At 34.4% G+C, this 20,348-nt stretch overlaps 1 protein-coding gene across 1 annotated transcript in view; it reads left to right on the top strand.

Moving 5' to 3' along the window:
• Positions 1 to 10,820: 10,820 nt before the first annotated feature.
• Positions 10,821 to 20,348, top strand: part of lov (jim lovell) — a 437,315-nt gene continuing 427,787 nt past the window's right edge. The window contains exon 1 of the mRNA XM_069843710.1: positions 10,821 to 12,156. The gene's annotated coding sequence lies outside the window, so the exon portion shown is untranslated. The remainder of the gene's footprint in view (positions 12,157 to 20,348) is intronic.

Below are 20,348 nucleotides of genomic sequence, written 5' to 3'. Positions count from 1 at the left end.
TGTAGAATTTCCATGTCTGTGTTGATGTCTCTATATGTGTGGTTAGCTGTTGTGATGTGTTCTGCATAAGTGGAAGTGTTTTGTAATTTTGTTATGGCTGTGATGTGTTCTTTGTAACATGTTTAAAATGATCTGCCTGTCTGTTCTATGTAGAAGTTGTTGCAGGTGTTACATTTGAGTTTGTATACGCCTGTGAAGTTGTATTTGTTTGTGTGTTGAGATGTTTTTGTAGAGTATTATTTGTTCTGTATGCGATGTTGTAATTTAAATTATAACCTTCTAATGTGAAATAACAGAAAATTGTTTCTGTATTAATTGATAAGTTGTAGACTGAAACTATAAGATAATTATTACTGTAAAACTTCAACTTATCTGAAATTTTAACCTCAATATGACATTGAAAGAATCAGGGAAGCTTATGAAAAACTCACCTCTTCAAATTGTTTCAAGAAGTATACTTTCCATCTGCCAGTGATCATAGCATTCTTTTCGTAGACTGGTGGAACAGTGATTTTATCGAGATGGACTGGTTATAGAAAGAATAACTCCAGCAGATAAAACTATGGAAGTGTTAACAGTTCCAAAACACATAAATCCGATTATTCAGCCTACTGACGTTTATGGCTTTACACCTTTGAAAAATTTTATTCGGAAGTTCTATGACAGTGTTTAGCTACTTGACATGAATATTATATTGCATAAGAGAGATAATGTGATAAAATTGCAGTCAACAGATAATCAATTTCCATCTCCTACATATATGAATATGTTTAAATAACCTATGGCTAGCATAAAATCGGGTACCTTGACAACAAACCTGATAAGTTCGTCAACTGTAGAATTCTGTTTTCACGTTCAAGTGCAGAACTGTTCTAGAGCTGACTGTGAGAAACTTTCTTTTTTTTTAATGTTCGTGGTGCAAAGTTCCACAGTTTTTTTTAGCATTTTTACGATGATTTCCACTACTGTGATCAGTACACTGAGTAATTTCATTTCTATTTACATTTCCTTGTCATTTCTTCATAGACTTTTCTATAATCAATTTAATGCATATTTTATATCTGATGTGTCGTTTTTATAACTTACATTATTGAAGGAGATTTTGACAGTACGGTAGGCAGCTAGATGAGATTTATTATCTGTTATGCCTATCATACATTTCTGTTTGGATTTGCTGTTATAGGCCTAACTCTAGATTGAAGAATTTGAAAAACCATATCTCGAAAACTAGGCCCTTTGCGGACCTAGAAATTTATAGGAAGGTTTCTTATTTCAAATGGAACGTACCCTAGGGGGAACAATCGTTGTGGAAATCCATCATCACTTGGCGAGCCTTCCTTGTGAGAAAATCAAATAATTTGAGGTGTACAGAATTTGAAATGGAAGAAGAAGACAGTATAAAGCTCTTCGGTCGTTGAGTCGGATCCAAGATAAAGATTCGAAAAATAGTGAAATGTGATCGTATCGACAGGCATTGCACACATAACATCTCATACATATTGTAAATTTATTTCAACTCAACAACAATGTAACTTTATTATCTCAACAATAGGATTTGCTCTCCACACAGTAACACAGTATTCGTTAGTGCACTCCACAGACGACAATGACAATTTACTTGGACTATTACGAACAACAATGAACTGTTAATCTTAACTGATATTTACAAAGCACTATTTACAAATCAGAACTGTCAGTTCTCAGTTCACAGTTCTTCTAGCTCAGTCACTCAAGTTCACAGTATCTCGAACCACAGACCTTCAGAGACAGTCCACTGTACTCGAACTCAGGTCCCTCCAACTGCGGTCCACTGCACTCGAACTCAGGCCTTCGGATGCTGACACAGTTGCGGACGCACACTCAAGTCGAACTCCGGTACACAAGACTGGCTGGCTTGCTCTGTTCACTGGCTTACTCACTGAATGGCTGAACAAACTGAAAAACTGCTCGAGTTCGCTCGCGTTTCTTCTTTTATAGCTAAACTATCGTTGCGAGAAAGTACGAGTTCTGGATAGTTCGCGATATTTCGACGCGTGTGTCCATTCTCGAATCACCTCGCACGTTGCTGCTCCCCTCCTTCACCGCGCGTAGCCATGCCCCAGGAGGCAGATGCGTGCGCAACCCGCCCAAAACAAGGCCGACTTAGCCTCTCCTCCGTCCACAGTATAAAGAAGATACAGTACAGACAACTCTTGTCGGCACCTTTGATGTTGTTGGTACTAAAATCAAGCTCAGGGAGGTTTAGTTCTCAATGAATCCAACCATGTCGCTAGTATCGGCAGAGCTAACAGCTGATTTTAGCGATCAGCTGTTCAGACATGCTAAACTTTCAAATGAAACTTTGTATTAACTGTTGTAATTATTCCTTTGCCCTGTGTGTCTTATTATGTAGGTCTAATGAAAATTCACTTTTTCTTTTCAAAAATACATATAAAATTGCAGCGTTTATGATTGAAGTGAAACATACTATTAGCGAAGTGCTTACCGTTTTATTCTGTTTCTTCATATCCACTGCATTTCATCTTGGATCACAATATGTTGTAAAATACATACATCAGGGAAACATTTAACAAATAAACAAGAATTCGAGGTAACCTATTATAATTAAAAATGTGTGTTCACTATATATCCGATGTAGGCTACTAATTGTAGGCCTAACTACCTAGGTGTACAAAGAGGGCCTAATAATTATCTACTGCAACTTTTATCAAATAACTACGTACGCAATCCTTAAATCATTATGGATTGCTGCACTTGGTGGACAATGCTTAACTGGCAACAGTTAAATCCCGGTAACTTCTTTCACTTTTCCTTTACTGTATTAGGCTACGTTTGAATTACATTATTCTTACCTTCTTCCATTTTCGTAAAAGATATATCGCAGTAACAACATATTTGAATTAATAAATTCTTACTTTCTTCCATTCTCGTAAAGGATTTTTTGTAGTCAGTAATACAAATTCTTAACTCCATTGCTAGACACAAGAGCCTACACCAAACCCTAATTACGTCTTATAATTTTGTAATAGTCGAACTCAGAAAATAATTCCCTTGCAAAGTTGGTTTATTACTATGGGCAAGAATCATTATGCATGTAAATTTTTACATTTTTTAACTCTTTCATACGTATACTATACTTATCTCTATACAAGCCTCGACCCAGGAAATAATGCATTTACGGAGTTCAAACTACGACATATTACTACACGGGCAAGGGTCATTGGTCATATGAATTTTTATACCTTTTCAATCGCTCTTTCACAGCTAGATCCAAGAGCTAGCTGTACACCAATGTAATCGGATGTAGCCGAGGTTATGTTTTCTTTCACTTATGTAGAGACATTCTATCCAACCGATACAGTTAGAAATTTTAATGTGTATGTTAATTCCAATTTGGAAACCAAAATCAATATCAATGTACAAAATATTACTTGTCAATAATAGGAATAATCATGTAGGCGTAAGTATAACGTTACTGGTATGAAATAATACCCATTACTAATATAATGTTATTAGCTAGTCAACAAAATTTTATTATATCCATTGTTGACGCAACTTCATCGAAACGAATGTCATGATCTATGTAGCTAATGATTCAATATTACGTTACCAACATAAGCATCTACCAGTGACTTTAAAATTAGCGTCAATTAGTGAATATTTTCATGATGTTTACATACGGAAGTAATTATTATTATGATTATGTTGCCATTCCTTTGCCTCATGTCTTTCAAATTGTTAAAAGATGAATAATAAATCTTTTCAGTTAATATTAAATTATGCCAGCCTGTCGTAGATGAAGAACCATCTGGTGGAAGTTCCAGACAATACACCCGGTTTCGTGACATGCGCACTCAGAATTTGTTCCCACGAAATGGGCTAGTTGACCTTACTGTATCTTCTTTATACTGTGCTCCGTCGGTCGTGAGATCGAATTTCACGTGGGTGTCACAATATTTTATGAACACATTGTAATTTGTTCGAAATTTAGGTGCTTAACCCTTAAATTGTCAAAATTTCATTTCTCACACTAGTTTATTAAACCGTGTCGGACTGTAAAGAAAACAACTATCGCAATATCCATATTTTATATGTTGTTCAATGTTATAGTATTTTGAAATTTTAATTTTCCTACCAATTTTTTTCTGTTGTTCTATTAAAATTATAGCTAATAGCCTATTAACCTGTTGTATCCTATAGGATACTTCGCGAATTTAAGGGTTAAATGTTATCGAACGATACGAAACAAGTGTGATATTAGGAATTGGATATTGTAACAGTAAGTTTAAGCGTTACTACTATAACTTATCATTCAATCATAGTGTTCTGCCCGAGGGCAGATCTTTTACTGCAAACCCAGCTTTCTTCAATCTTTCCTATTTTCTGCCTTCTCTTTGTCTCCTCATATGATCCATATATCTTAATGTCGTCTATCACCTGATATCTTCTTCTGCCACGAACTCTTCTCCCGTTCACCATTCCTTCCAGTGCATCCTTCAATAGGCAGTTCCTTCTCTGCCAGTGATCCAGCCAATTCTTTTCCTCTTCCTGATCAGTTTCAGCATCATTCTTTCTTCATCCACTCTTTCCAACATAGCTTCGTTTCTTACTCTGTCCATTCACACGCTCCATCCTTCTCTATATCCACGTTTCAAATGTTTCTATTCGTTTCTCTTCACTTCATCGTAATGTTCATGTTTCTGCCCCATACAGTGATACACTCCACACAAAGCACTTCACTAGTCTCTTCTTTAGTTCTTTCTGCAGAGGCCCGCAGAAGATGCTCCTTTTCTATTAAAAGCTTCCTTTGCCATTGCTATTCTCCTTTAATGAAATCCAACAGCAATATTTCTTCCAATTTATTATTATTATTATTATTATTATTATTATTATTATTATTATTATTATTATTATTATACCATAGGCCTACTTAGCGACGCGACGTAAGCCTAGATGTGTCGCTGATTAAAGATGGTTATATTATCCGTTTCTTTCGAAAACATAGGCAGTGGTCAGTGTTCTATTAAAACTTACTTACAGAGAGGCAGCTGGAATTTTCCAGGAGTTCGGGATCGATGAGGTACTAAGTCGAGGCAGACAACGCTTCGAACTTAACGACAGAGCCTGAAATTATGAGCAGGTAAGCTTCATAACATACCACAGTCATCCTTCCTATACATTTGAAGAAAGTGACTCATTTCATAACTATGTTAAATGCTCTTTCAGTAAGAATATGTTCTAGTGTTAAACTCCTACGAAAAGTTGATGCTCTTAACCATGTGAAAAAAGTAAGGCGGTTTACAATTAAATGGAATTATTAAGAAAAGAAGCTAAGTTAATATTTTCTTTTAGTCCGTCACAAACTTATCTTATATAATAATATGATATTTTTATTTCATTCTACTTGATGAACGTTTTCGGCTTTGTAAACCATCTTCAGAGCACTTTTACCTCTATTGAACTGTTATGCAATGGGTTACATTAACCATATTGTATTAAAATATAAAATATAAAATGTGAGATAAAACGTTAATGAATATACATATTTAAAAATGGTAACATATCAAATTAAATTAGTTTAAAATGAAGGTTGTTTCGCAGCGTGTAGCCTACAGTCCTTTCAGATATGAAACAATTATTTTCTTATGACCTTTTACATAATAACTATCATGAAACTGCATTTACAAAAAGCTAAGAATTCCTTGAGAAGCAAGAAAACCGTATCACTGCATTAAAAACCACGTAAATCTCTATTGTCTTTTTCCATGGTTTTAAAGTATCGCTAGTTGTGTTTGTTTATTTGTTTATGTTTTTGCTCCGAACTTAAAATTGCAAGCTTCTTGTTTATACTCGTTAATATGTTAGCCTTGTTAATTAACTAGTATACAATTATGATACTTAATGACTCATTTAACGTTTGAGTCACTATAGCCTCTATATATTTCGTGTGGTTTTAATTTGTTACAGCTTGATTTATTTAGGCCTGTTTATTATTACTGTAGTTGTATTTCTGGTGCTGTGGAAGAGAAGGCCTTATGGACTTAACTACACCAGAATACATAAATAAGTAAATAAATAAATAAATAAATATTGTATAACAGGAAATTATTATTATTATTATTATTATTATTATTATTATTATTATTATTATTATTATATTAGAAGATATTTCAAGTCCCTCCAGCCGAATGTTGGGATAATACCAAGTTCAAGAGCCACGACCCGACTCCTTCCAAATCCTCATTATGCCTTCATAATCACTTCTCTTCTATCATCCATTTGCGATAGGTCTGCCACCTGTCCGAAGGAATAGCGTACTAGGCAAAGCTGTACCGGTTAAGTATAACAGTATATCACTGTAATGTGGAGAATACAAAAAAAAATAGTTATTATTATTATTATTATTATTATTATTATTATTATTATTATTATTATTATTATTGTAAACCATTGCCATAAAATCTAACTCACAGTTGTGAGCAGTAGGCCTATAGGATGAAGATAAATGCAAATAAGACGAAGACCATGGTCATAGGAAGATAAATAAAGAAGGTAAACTTGCTAATTCTAAATGAGGCAGTAGAGCAAGTGGACAGCTTCAAATACTTGGGGTGTACTATAAGTAGTAACATGAGCTGCTGCCAAGAAATCAAAAAGAGTAATTCATCCATTTACGTAAACTAGGAAATATCGCGATTATGAGTTTGATAATTTCCATTAGGTTTTTGTTTAATCAAAATACAGTAGGCCTACTGTATTAACAATAAGTATTTTTACTCACGAACTGAGCTATCCATTCGGACCTATTCATTATGCAGTGTACATTACACTATCTACAGCACATTAGCGTACAATATAGAGAATGAAGTTAAATGAAAAATAATCATAATATGGATATTTAAACACATATTTGAAAATGGTTGCCGTTCATTTCGATACAGGCTTCAGTTCTTTTGTGCATATTATCGTACTATAGACTATTGTACCTAATTCCAATTAGCAGTTTCGTCCTTCGTACTAGTAACTCATGTTGAAATAATTCTGTACCTACTCTATAAAGAGTACCTTACGTACTGTAAATTCAATCTTCACTTCTGCCCGATCTGAAAAGATAAAATTACTCAGACATGCTATATACTGTCCATCCAAGTGGTTATGTCGGAGGATCGTAGAAAGGGGGGAAAACACGTAACAGTTAATTACTTAACGGGGACCTTTTATTTAAGTTATTTTAAACAGTTGTATAATATTACATAGACATCCAATTCCTAACACATATTAATGTGTTCAGAAAAGAGCTAAGACAGCCCAGCCACTAGCCTTTACAGAGGAGCGAGCAGAAGCGGGTGGGGGAAACCGGGATGCGACGTAGGCAAACGGACGACAGTACCTGTGCGAAAATATGATTCAATATTGAAAGCTCTTTCGTCACTGGAAAACGCGAACATATTTCTGGAATGTACTATACTCACTAATTCAGTACTGTTAATTATGACCATAAGGTGACTTTGATTACATACGCGGCCTTGGTTCTGTGTGGTGGACGGTTTACTAGTAGAGGGGGTGGGAGTGAAGTGCATTCAAAAATTCAGGTACAATAAAAATTGGAGTAAAAATAAAATCATGTCCCTGTATAATCACATCCTTACCTGGGAAAATTGTTTCAGTTTATGACTATTTAGAATGTCTTTATTACTGTACTTCTAGTCCGAATATTTTCGTTATTAATAATACCTTAACAATTAAAAATAAACACTATTGAATGCAGTTGACCAATTAATGACTTTAGACAACAATTACTATTTACAAATAGCAGCTAAAAATTTGATTAAATTGCAAAAGATTATGGGCTTAAATAAATAGCCTATATTTAAAACCAATGCCTCTGTTTGAGATTCTGGCTGATATGTACCATCTATTATCACTATTATCAAGCAGTACATCTCACCTGACAATATTATGTGTCAGAGGAAGAGCAATTGTTTGTATACATCTGAAGTCTGATTAATATAATACGTTGTTAAAAGAACTGGCCATCCTATCCCATTATCTCCAGGCTTAGTTGCCTCATGAGTGATGACTTATTATCGATGTCACTTAAGAGGTCCAAGTCTTTCTTCGAACAATTGACTAAACAACATTATTTAAAACCATTTCAGGTGAAGGATATCCAAAGAGTTAAAATAGTGACAAATATTGCTACAATTGAAAAATTTCGGAAACAGTATTTAAAATTCAAATATTTATGACATAGAACAGAAAATACATAATTAAATTTCGAATATGGCACAATAAGAATAACTTATGAAAAACAGGAGTTATAATTATGATAGCCAAGTTAAACTGCGTAATATACACCAAACAAATTTTAAAACTGAAACATAGAAATTAAAAGAATGGATAAAATCAAGACTAGAGGCAACCCAAGTGGAATGTTTTCGGCCAGTATTAGGATTAACAAGGTTAGATTGTCAAATAATGAAATTAAGTATGCTCAAAATTAGGTTTTTTTTTTACTAATTTCGGCACCGCAGCCTGAGGGTTACTGTACCTAGACCCACAACTGTACCGAATATTCGCATACACTGCAGGACTTCCCCGTGTATTGGGTCAGAGTGCCTGGGGACCATTGCATACTTGGACAATGGACAGACAACTTGTCCCCGTGAAGAGGTCCGAATTAAATCCCCCTGACTTCAGGACCTGGAATCGAACCTGGGCCACCTTGATCAGGAGTCCAGCAATCTATCTCGAGACTAAGGAGGCGGACAAATTAAGAGTTAAAAATATAGCTTTAGAAATCGACAAGTACAGAAAAAAAAATTGAAATTGCATGTAGAGATGATGGACAATTTTCTCGTTTTCCAAAATCAGTAATGTTACACAGACGAAGGAATATGAAGCAGCAGAGACGAAGACCACTCAAAAAATATGGCTGGACCAGTGAAAATCAGAACAGGCAACTACATATTAAAGGGTTAGGTACAGCTTACAGCAGTAACATTTTTGGAAATATTCTACATTTTTTCCTCCATTACTGTATCTTGTACAGTAATGAAAATTGGTATGTGTAAAACACTGTCCTTCTGCTATATGAAAAACAAATTTTTACGATTAAAAAAAAAACTATTTACATTGCTTTTTTTTTTTTTTTTTTTTTTTTTTTTTTTTTTTTTTTTTTTTTCAAAATTCAGTTCACTGTGCAGTGATGAAGCGTTTCCCACATAACTCAAAAACTATCCAATATTCTGTGATGAAATTTTTTGTGTGTATTTATGCATGTCATACCTTCAATATGATGCAAGATCACTTCTCTGTTTTGATAGATTGTCTGATAAAAAATAAATTCATTTTAAAAACTGGTCAAATATCAGTATTTTCTTCTAACAAAAAAAAATATTTATTAAGGAATGTAGTTGAAAGAGCATGATATTGTAAACATTAGTTTCAGCAATAAAATAAAAGAGAGAGAACATGAAAAGTTAACAAGTATGTAAGTTATGAGGAAAACGCTTCATCACTGCGCAATATACTGCCATCATTTTGAATTTTGAAATAAAAATATATTTTTTTACATCGTAAATATGTATTTTTCATATAGCAGAAGGACAGTGTTTTACACATAGGCTACCAATTTTCATTACTGTACAAGATACAGTAATGGAGAAAAAAAAAATTGAATATTTCCAAAAGTTTTACTGTTGTAAGCTGTACCTAACCCCTTAACCCAGAAATTCGAAAGAAGAAAAATAACTCAAAATAGCGTGTGTTTTTTTACAGAAAATTCTATTATTTTTGTCATATGCTGGTTGCAAATGAATTCGTCTGTTCACCTGTTCATTTACTGATTTATTTATTTATTTATTTATTTATTTATTTATTTATTTATTTATTTATTTATTTATTTATTTATTTAATCACTTCTGTTGTATGTAAGCGTAACTTAAAAATTAAACAATACAATTTGAGAATTTTGTACCGAATTCACAGATAAAAATGCTAACGAAGCCATGTCAATTACTGACGAAAAGAGAATCTCCACAAAATATTTTAGACTTTGAACAACTTTCGTTAGGACAGGAACAAAACTAAGAGCTATCCAGTACAATATATTCAGTACAGAACAAAAGCGAATTCCATTAATGAACGTGTGCCATCCATTTATACATGAGATCGCAGTTTTTTGTTTCCGAAGAGTCACCACCGAGTCTTAGGTTCATTACCGAAGATATTAAAAACTGCACGACATTATGAATCCCTCTTAGGACAAAGTTTGAGGAAAGTGGTTCAATCATCCCAGGGGAATCTACTATAAAAGTTATCAGGCATATCAAAGCGAATCGGCGACGTAATTTCTAAATCAGTGCGGAATAATTTTGAGTTCATCGTACCCCGACGAAGGTTTACGATATAAAACACAACTTTTCTCTAACGACGAAACTTGTGGAAGACTTGAGAACTACCTGTCACTAGCTGTCAATGACGTCTACAAGTAAGAGGGTAGTCGAGTGATGAATGCTTACTAAACTCAAGTATCCGCTAGATCTACTTTGCTATCTCAACGGTGTTCTTAGATCATCCATCTCTTTCTGGCTATCTCTGTCTTGTAGCGTACCTCCCTTCCCACCACCGCTATCGCCGTCCTCCTCTTCGCCTCAAACTTCATCATCATTCGCGTTTGCCTTCCTTCCTTCTCTAGAGACAAGGCGGAGAGGTGGAGTGATGGTCCCGCTTTTACTTGGACAACTACGTCGCCGCCGACGACGACTACGAGGCTAAGGGGGGACGCAAGACTTTAGCCGGCCGAGTCACAACGGGCAGGAGTCAGTCCATCTCCTTCTAGCTCCTACTCCAAGTAGCAAGTAGATTTACACAAGAGGAATACGTAGTGGTGGGAACTTGCCTCCTACTCCTCGACAAGTCCGGCCCCAATCATACGCCTTTCCCGCCTTACAGTCGCGGCCGTGTCCTGCGAGCGAATTCACGTGCGGGCACTCCCCTCTCTGTCTCCCCTTTTTAAAAAAACTTTTCGGCGCGCGCTCTCCGGTATCGGACGTCGCTGACATTTCGCTGTCTGCCAAGGGACGTCGTTTGAGCCTGCTGCAGACCACTACGACGACGTGGTGTGAGAATCCCTGAGCGCGTGTGTACGTGTGTGTCGGGACACGTGTAGAACCGACGTCGCGTGCGAGTCGGTGTGGTGTAAACTCGCCTATCACGTGACCTTAACTGTTTGTGTGCCGTAAGGCAATTTGTTAAATATATAGGCCTGTGTGTGTATGTGTAGGAGGGCTTTAGTCTGCAGTTTTGGGGCATGGAGAATCTTTAACCTCACAGAAACCATAGCAACACAGTGAACACGTATCGGGAGAGATGGTGAAGTGATGACTGAACGTTTTTCGGAACCCCAGTGTTAGACAGAGAGAGAACGACAGTTAATAAAAAGCGCGGAAAAGAATATAGATTATTTTTACCCCTTCCACAGTCCGGTGTGTAAATAACCGTTGTACGCGTATCATCTTTCTTGCGGTTTGCTAATCAATAACTGCTTAATTATATGTAGCCGACAGACTGACGTGCGTCTCGGAAAATTAAACGTTTGGACAACTCTCGCCAGACTGAGGAGAAATACGTGTGTATGTGTGTGTGTCGAAGAGAGAGATAAAGCTACGCAGAAATAAGTGGAAATGAGTGAACGATTGTGATTGGAGGAGTCTTGTTTTCATCTGAACTACTACGCAAGTCAGTGATCACCGTTCTGCATGTAAGAAATAGAAAAAAGAAGAAAAAGAAGACAAAGAAGAAAACACACAAGAGCGAACTCCAAGCTAAAACAAGAAATTAATAATAAAAAAGAATAGACTTGGCTAATAAATTTGCCAGTGCACAAGTAGAAACTGTACGACAACTCACCCTCATCCCTTGTCGTCTTCGCAACAATCGCATAAAAGGGTTAACTGTGTTTACGGCTCACCCCCTGTTGTGAACGCGATGTCCTAGAGTGCGACCTTCAGACCGACGGACGAGCGGGATATCCCTTCCCTCTGCGAAGGATCCTCGCCGGACGTTACAACCGACGAGGAAAGTGGCCCATTAGACGGACCATCTTCTCACTCGTCAGAAATAAACAAAAAAATAAAACAAGTGAATGACTAGGTGAGTATATGACCCAAGTTTCCTTCTTCTTAACAACTGCAGGGAAATTTCTTTTCGTTGTGTCATCGGTATAAATATGTCCACTTAATATTTTGACTGATGACAACAAATTATAGTTTCAAGAATTCGCATTCCAGAAGTGACAAGATGTTTATGGGGAATTTTAACGTATATAAAACAAATTGCAGTTCCATGTTAGTGATCATTTGTTCGAGCGTGGCTTTGCAATCCAACTTAAGGAAAGACAGGTGAATTACGACAGCCGCGGAAATTGTTGTCATGCCATGTGGTTTACAACGGAAGACTTTGGAATGTATATAAACATTGCAAGCGAATTTAGAAGTGGTTTTTATTATAACACATTACTGATAAAATCAAAGAATTTATCTATACGTTTTAGTGACAAAATTTAATTCTACGTTCGTATATTAGCACCTGTCGCTAAATTCAAGATAGAATGACACATTATTCTTTACGCGTAGGTACTATTTTAACAGACCAGCATTTGTGTATCTCACTCAGCAGTTCAGAAGTTTGAAAGGAGTGAATATTCTAACGGTTTCTAAGCGGAGTTTTATTTCTTTGTCCAAGTTTCGTGACCCTGAAAGTTTAATAGTAATAATAATATTAACGGACGCGTTGCCTACATCCACAGCTATACGCTCGTCTGCACTTTACGATATGTGCTGAGCTGTTGTATACATTTGTAACAGGTTTATGATGTAGAAATTAGTATACAAATTAAATAATATCTTTTTTACGTTTTAGTATTTATAATTTATCGTAGCCCCGACTATTTTGACAAAATTATTGCAATGTTTTTATACACTATTAATAAATTTACATTTACAAATGTTAATTTCACGCTTTTAGAGGAAGGAAAAAAGTTAATAAACCGTCAATTTGTAGAATTCTTTTAAAACTTAGATGTTACTTAAAACAAAATCACTTGCTAACTATTCATTCACAGCTTTAATTGTTTAAAATATACCAAAATAAAGTGATTAAGTACATCTTTAGAGTCTGTTCGATATAGTCTAAGTGAATTGAAAATCAAGAACGGAGTGATAAAAGTGTCGATTTTGAATGGATTAGAGGAGTGTAATAGGAAGTTAAGTAAAACGATAGAGATAATGAAAATAGGTGAGGAGTATGGCGGGGGAGGTTAATTAGGATAGTGAAGTATAATATGTAGAAAATTAGTGAGATCTGAAAATGAAATGTACACAAGAAACATACATAATAACGAACATATTGGGCAATGGTGTAGTATGTTTTAGTAACAAGTATTATTAGAAACATTGTGTGTTTGATGTAAGTGTTCTGAAAATCAAGAACAGAGTCGTAAAAGTGTCAATTTTGAATTATCTAAATGGGTCGAAAGTTAAATTATAAGAGCGTCTACAAAAGATGTAACTGTAATGAATGTAATTGTGATACCGGATACAAAAATTGTGAGGTCCACATTACATGGACGTAAATATTGACATCAAATATATATATATATATATATATATATATATATATCTTACATCTTTAGACATGAGTAAGTTCACAAATCTCAGTATGAATCACAGAAAAATTTTAACTCGTTTATAACATTAATCGCTTAACAAAATTAGCTAATTGCATTTTAATTATAAATGACAAACTGCGATATTATCAGATAATTTATGTTAATGCATTACATGATGTCACTTCCCACGAAAGTGCTGTAAAATCATTATAACATCCGTTTGTATATTCCTCATGCAACTTTTACATATTTACACAACGAATAAAATGTAAAATTACTCCGAAACAAAGCGTATGATACAACATACTTTCAATTAAATTCATTTTAAGCTTCATCATCAACAAGTGTCGTGTTCACTGGACTATAAGCGATAACATAACGTAAATGTCACTATGTGTAGATAAAAATAAATCTATTACTCCGAATTACGAGCGGTTACGCTTTGACGCTTAAAACTTACGAATGAAACAAAGTGCGTCAGGTTCCCTGTGTCACGTTTAATAAAGTTAATGTTAACAAATGTCGTTATTGTAAGATTTATGACAAAGCACTACTCGAAACTTTCTCCTGTAAAAGAATTAGTTGTACAATGTACGTAGTCATCTCTATATCATCATGCGACTGTCGAATTGTGTTACATCATTTATGTTATTTGCTGAAAGTGTTACTGCTTAAAAAAAACAGTGTTACGTCACTTATAGTACGCGATCGTAATTTCACATTGCAAGTGTGTGTAAACAAGTTTGTTTCATTATTGAAACAATACTTATTTTCAAAATTATTTAATCATAAAAACACAACACATAAAAATACAGGTTTCACGTTATGTGTAAGCTATGGTAGTGGGTTCGTACTCCTGTATAGGTATGAATGTTTTTCCAGTGTTGTCACAGCTAGACGTTCACCTCGCGCTTTGATATAATTATGGGAATTCCACCGTATGTGCCTCTAATGTCAGGTGAACAGAAAAACAATTAATATAGTGACACACTGAAATACTTTTAACAATACAATAACGTTTGATAGTTACATTTATAAAAATCATTACTAATACACAATGTTACAAATATTTATATAGGCCTACCTATTCGTTTATTGTGGTAACGATATAGGTGCGTAAAAATTTAATATAATGATCTATTAATATATGAATTTTAATATTCCATTACATAAAATATAGCCTAAAGAGAAAATATTAAGATTCTGTAAAGATATAGGTTTAGATTTTAACCGGAGTACACGTTTTCATTATTATATTGATAACGAAAAAGTGGTTTTACGATATACCATTTACCTGTTCCTGTATAGCGATTACTATTAAACTATGAGACTGATTTTTATAAAGTTACGCTTTATGCACGTGGCATGTGCGCATGGTACAAGAGTTTAGCTGCAATTATTACAAATATGTGTAAACAAATTTTATTTACTTTTAAATATAATTTTTTGCTTAAAACAATCAGCCTTCGCTGCATAGAGGCTATAACAGTGGATTCCAATCTTGTCTAGAACATTAGTGTTTGTCTTGGACAAAAATTCGGCGGCACCCTGCATTTAGTTGTGGGAATCCCACTAGTCTATATAGGTCTATGTGTAGGGTCGTATAAAAACAAATAGAAGTTTCTCGTGAAATCATTTCTAAGAGTATGACAAATTTGGATAGGCTACAAAGTCTACATTTATATAAATATATATATATATATATAATTATTTGCAATAAAATCTTTTACACTTTCGTTAAAGATGCTACCATAAAACATTGCTAAGCTTTTCATACTATATAGTAATAATTATTTTATAATTTCCATCTACAACTTACCAATTAATACAGAAACAATGTTCTGTTATTTCACATTACAAGGTTATAATTTCACTAATATTTTCGACTTTTTAAAAATCATCTTCAGGTGGAGAGACATGATTTAAAAAAAAATCGAAAATATTAGTGGAATTATAACCTTATAATGTGAAATAACAGAAAATTGTTTCTGTATTAATTGATAAGTTGTAGATAAGTTGTAGACGGAAACTATAAAATAATTATTACTATATAAACTCCAAATTATCTGAAAATTTAACCTCAATATGACTTTCAAATTTTTAATACTATATGAGCTACCAAAATTTATTCTCGAACTATTTAAAATATATTTTGTGAGTTGCATAGTTTGGTAAGCATGTTATGAAACATGGAAATAGCCTAAAACTTCAAGTACGTCTGACTTTTATTTATTTCTTAAATATGATTATTCTTTAAAATCAGCCAATCTTTGTATCGTAACAGATAAGGTACAGATTTGATGTTACATGGAAGCGCTGGCATTGGTTCCAATCTCGCCTAGGACATAGAGGTTTGTTCACTGTTGTCATAGATAGGGTCCTGTATCATGTAGCCTATACTTATAGAGGAAGTGTTACAAATATGAAATAGGGAACCAAAAATATGAACTAGTTTGATATACGGCCTGAGACGCATTGTAACTTATTCTAGCGGAAGCCTTCCAAATTACTACGCACTGATACTCTCCTTCGCGGGAATGTGTGTTAGAAGCTGAACTGTTGAAACGTTTATCATTATTGTGTTTTCGAGGAAAGTGAAAATTTTGGTAATAGGCCTAAGTTTTTTTCTTGAATATACATTGTTATTCCTTGATGTTAGAAATATTAATGATAGGCTATATATTCTTAAAGATAAATAATCTACTTTTATAGCAATGTAGCCTATGTTTAATTGATTTCGTTTTTAAATTATGATATGTTTTGGAGTTATGACATACAACATTAATGTATCACAAATATGAAATACTAGTATTATTAGTATTCCATATTTATACCCTGGTTTTCTGTTTCGTTAGTAGTGTTGACACCTGTAAGAGGAGGAAAAACCTCACCTTCCAACAAACTTAGAAAACAGTGAAATGAAAAGGCAATGTAAGAAGCCATAAAACAAGTTCGAGAAAAGACGTGAGAGACGATTCATCTGAATTCAGTATTACGTTTGGAAAAAAACACCTTCTAATGAAGATATTGAATGATTGTTCTGTACATTCCTTAGTAGATGCAATTTTGACTTTTCAATTTTGGTTTTTTTTTTTTTAATTTTGGTAGGTTATTTTACGACGCTTTATCAACATCTTAAGTTATTTAGCGTCTGAATGAGATGAAGGTGGTAATGCCGTTGAAATGAGTCCGGGTCCAGCACCGAAAGTTACCCAGCATTTGCTCATATTGGGTTGAGGGAAAACCCCGGAAAAAACCTCAACCAGGTAACTTGCCCCGACCGGGAATCGAACCCAGGCCACCTGATTTCGCGGCTAGACGCGCTAATCGTTACTCCAAAGGTGTGGACTTCAATTTTGTTAATCTTGTAACTTGTTAATAGTATTCCATATTTGTACCTACATTTTTATTAAGGATACAGATGTTAGATCTTGAGGAAATTATTTCTTTCAAACGTTTTATAACATATGAGGTTTTAGGCTTTCACGGTGACTATGATTCGAATTAGAGTTTTGGGTAATCCACTCTGTCCTGGAACCTGACATTTCCAAGTTTCGAAACTACATACAGATTCCAACATCAAGGTAAGACCAGAGAGGTCACCTACGCTGTTGGGCTCGTTACACCAGGCTAATCCGGATGACTGATCATAGTCCTATTCACAGGGACATTCAGCAATAAACAGGACGATATTTTAGGTTCAGTATTCAAAACATGTATGTTCCAAAACGAAAAAAACAAAATGGTATTCCATATTTGTAACACTTCTTCTAGCTATAGAAATCAAATTGTGTGTCCGTCTAGTAATAGCACGAAAGATCTCAAAATTATGGACTTAGAATAAAGTCTCGCTAAATGTATTACAACCCTCGGCAAATTAAAAAAGAATCGTAATCGTCATGAAAATCCACTTACTGTAATACATTTGTGTTTGGCACTAATATAAAATTTTTCCAGACATTTCATATCATATTCTGTCGATATTTCTGGACAATTAGCTATTATATTTATATACTGTACGGTATACATGGTTATAAATTCATATTCCTATTAAGTATAAGTAACAATTTATTTTTACGATTAGGGAAAACACGGGAATTTTACTGGAAGCAAGTAAAGAGATAGGTTTGGAAGTAAGTCCCGAAAAGACAAAGTATATGATTATGTCTCGTGACCAGAATATTGTACGAAATGGAAATATAAAAATTGAAAATTTATCTTTTGAAGAGGTGGAGAAGTTCATATATCTTGGAGCAACAGTAACAAATATAAATGATACTCGGGAGGAAATTAAACACAGAATAAATATGGGAAATGCCTGTTATTACTCGGTTGAGAAGCTTTTATCACCAAGTCTGCTGTCAAAAAATTTGAAAGTTAGAATTTGTAAAACAGTTATATTACCGGTTGTTCTTTATGGTTGTGAAACTTGGACTCTCACTTTGAGAGGGGAACATAGGTTAAGGGTATTTGAGAATAAGGTGCTTAGGAAAATATTTGGGGCTAAGAGGGATGAAGTTACAGGAGAACGGAGAAAGTTCCACAACACAAAACTGCACGCATTGTATTCTTCATCTGACATAATTAGGAACATTAAATCCAGACGTTTGAGATGGGTAGGGCATGTAGCACGTATGGGCGAATCCAGAAATGCATATAGAATGTTAGTTGGGAGGCCGGAGGGAAAAAGACCTTCAGGGAGCCGAGACGTAGATGGGAAGATAATATTAAAATGGATTTGAGGGAGGTGGGATATGATCATAGAGAATGGATTAATCTTGCTCAGGATAGGGACCGATGACGGGCTTATTTGAGGGCGGTAATAAACCTCCGGGTTCCTTAAAAGCCAGTAAGTAAGTAACAATTCATTTTTAATCTATTATTTTTTAAATCGCAAGCTATTGTATATTTAAAGGGACAGGACTAAGTTTTGATGTTAATATGAAAACCATGGCCTTGTGTTTAACTTCTAGCTGTGACAGATGTTTGTACAGCGTTACTTTAGCCGGAGTCGGCGTCATGTTGACTCATAATCACGATATATCTCGCGCGGGATTCAAAATACGGTTTCCAGATGAAGCTCTCCTAAGGGTATAACTATGTTTTATAGATATATTTATAAAACTCTTGATTAACTTAAAATGTTTCATATTTTTTGTAATCTTTCTTCTTGGCTCTAATGTAAAATATTTCCAACCTTCTCAGATAATATTAAACTATTAGATACCTCTAGTTCATTTAATTATAGGCCTACATATTATTATTTTTCGTAATGTAATGTACATCAAACTTTCTGGAGTTCATGTGTTTACAATTTATACACTAAAGATTTCACACGCTCTTATAATTTCGCTTTAAAACAGACTATTTCCTTGTCAGTAATATAATCGAAATTTCAACACACTGAGAATAAAAATTGACAGTGAAACCTTAGTTTCGAAGAGTTTGACGTAAATATGTTTTCTTTAAAATTAGTCTACTCTTTATCCAATGAAATATATGAAGAGTTTATAAATTACCGTTTATGTACCTAGTATTTTATTCCCAACATGTATTTTTAAGTATAATATAAACGTAAACATTGCAATTGAAAATGTCTCTTGAATTTGAATTAGCTTTAGGCCTACATATAATAGATCTATAATATGTAAAACATGATAACATTAGGCCTATAGTTGCTAAACAACTGCCACACGATTTTATTGTAGTAATTAAGTGCCTTTACTTTGCAAACCATCGATCCTACTCGAAACCTGAGACCACATTTAGAAAGCTAGGACCTTTTTACATATTTTATAAACAGCATGCCCAATTCATCTTTTATATTATAAGAGTTACGCTCTCTTGACAGGATCTCGACATACATAGGCCTATTTGTTGTAGCTACTAAGTAATAAACAATGGTAATAATTGTTAAAATCTTATCAATGTAGTATAAATAAATATAGTATAGCGTCTCAAAGCACTTTATTCTGTTATCATTTTACATATAAGGTTCAATATCATAAGCCTTTTAGTTATTCAGCTATTGCCAAATTAATATTGTGTTACATATTTTGTTCCCTGATATCGTTGCTCCTTTTCCGTCTACCGGAGTTCTGTAGTGACACTTCCATATCATTACGCCATTATGTCAAAAATGCTATCTAACAATGACCTGGTTTCATTACCTTATCCAGTGCTGTAGTTGGAAACAAATTTTAGGGGATACTGTTGAAATCTCCTTGGTCAGACTAGACCCGTACTACACTTCTTTTCTTCGTCATGCATCCGCATCTGCATTTGAGATCGCAGCCACAATAAATTTGCATATAAGGCAAGAAATTAAACGCTGGCACTGGTGGCCCAACACTTTTTAGGAAAAAAAATCCTAGGAATTATTTTACCATTTCTTTTCTTAAATGCTCATTCACATTCTTTAGTTGACATTTGAGTAGTATCTATAATATGTAACTGGACTCAAGATTCATGAACGCACGAAAAGTAACAATATTTCCCTCCTCTAGCAAACTACTAGCATTACGCCCGAGCGAATTTTAAAATTAGCGAATCACTGCAACAGAATTCTTGAGGCGCCACATCATAAAATTAGTGTTATGCGAAGGCATCTACGTAAATTTTGAAATTAGTAAAGCAGTGTAGCAGATTTCTTGACCGCCATGCCATAAAGTTAGTG

This window comes from Periplaneta americana, chromosome 13 (assembly GCF_040183065.1).
Source record: "Periplaneta americana isolate PAMFEO1 chromosome 13, P.americana_PAMFEO1_priV1, whole genome shotgun sequence".
Taxonomy (NCBI): Eukaryota; Metazoa; Arthropoda; class Insecta; order Blattodea; family Blattidae; genus Periplaneta; species Periplaneta americana.
This window is presented reverse-complemented; position numbering and strand designations above follow the sequence as displayed.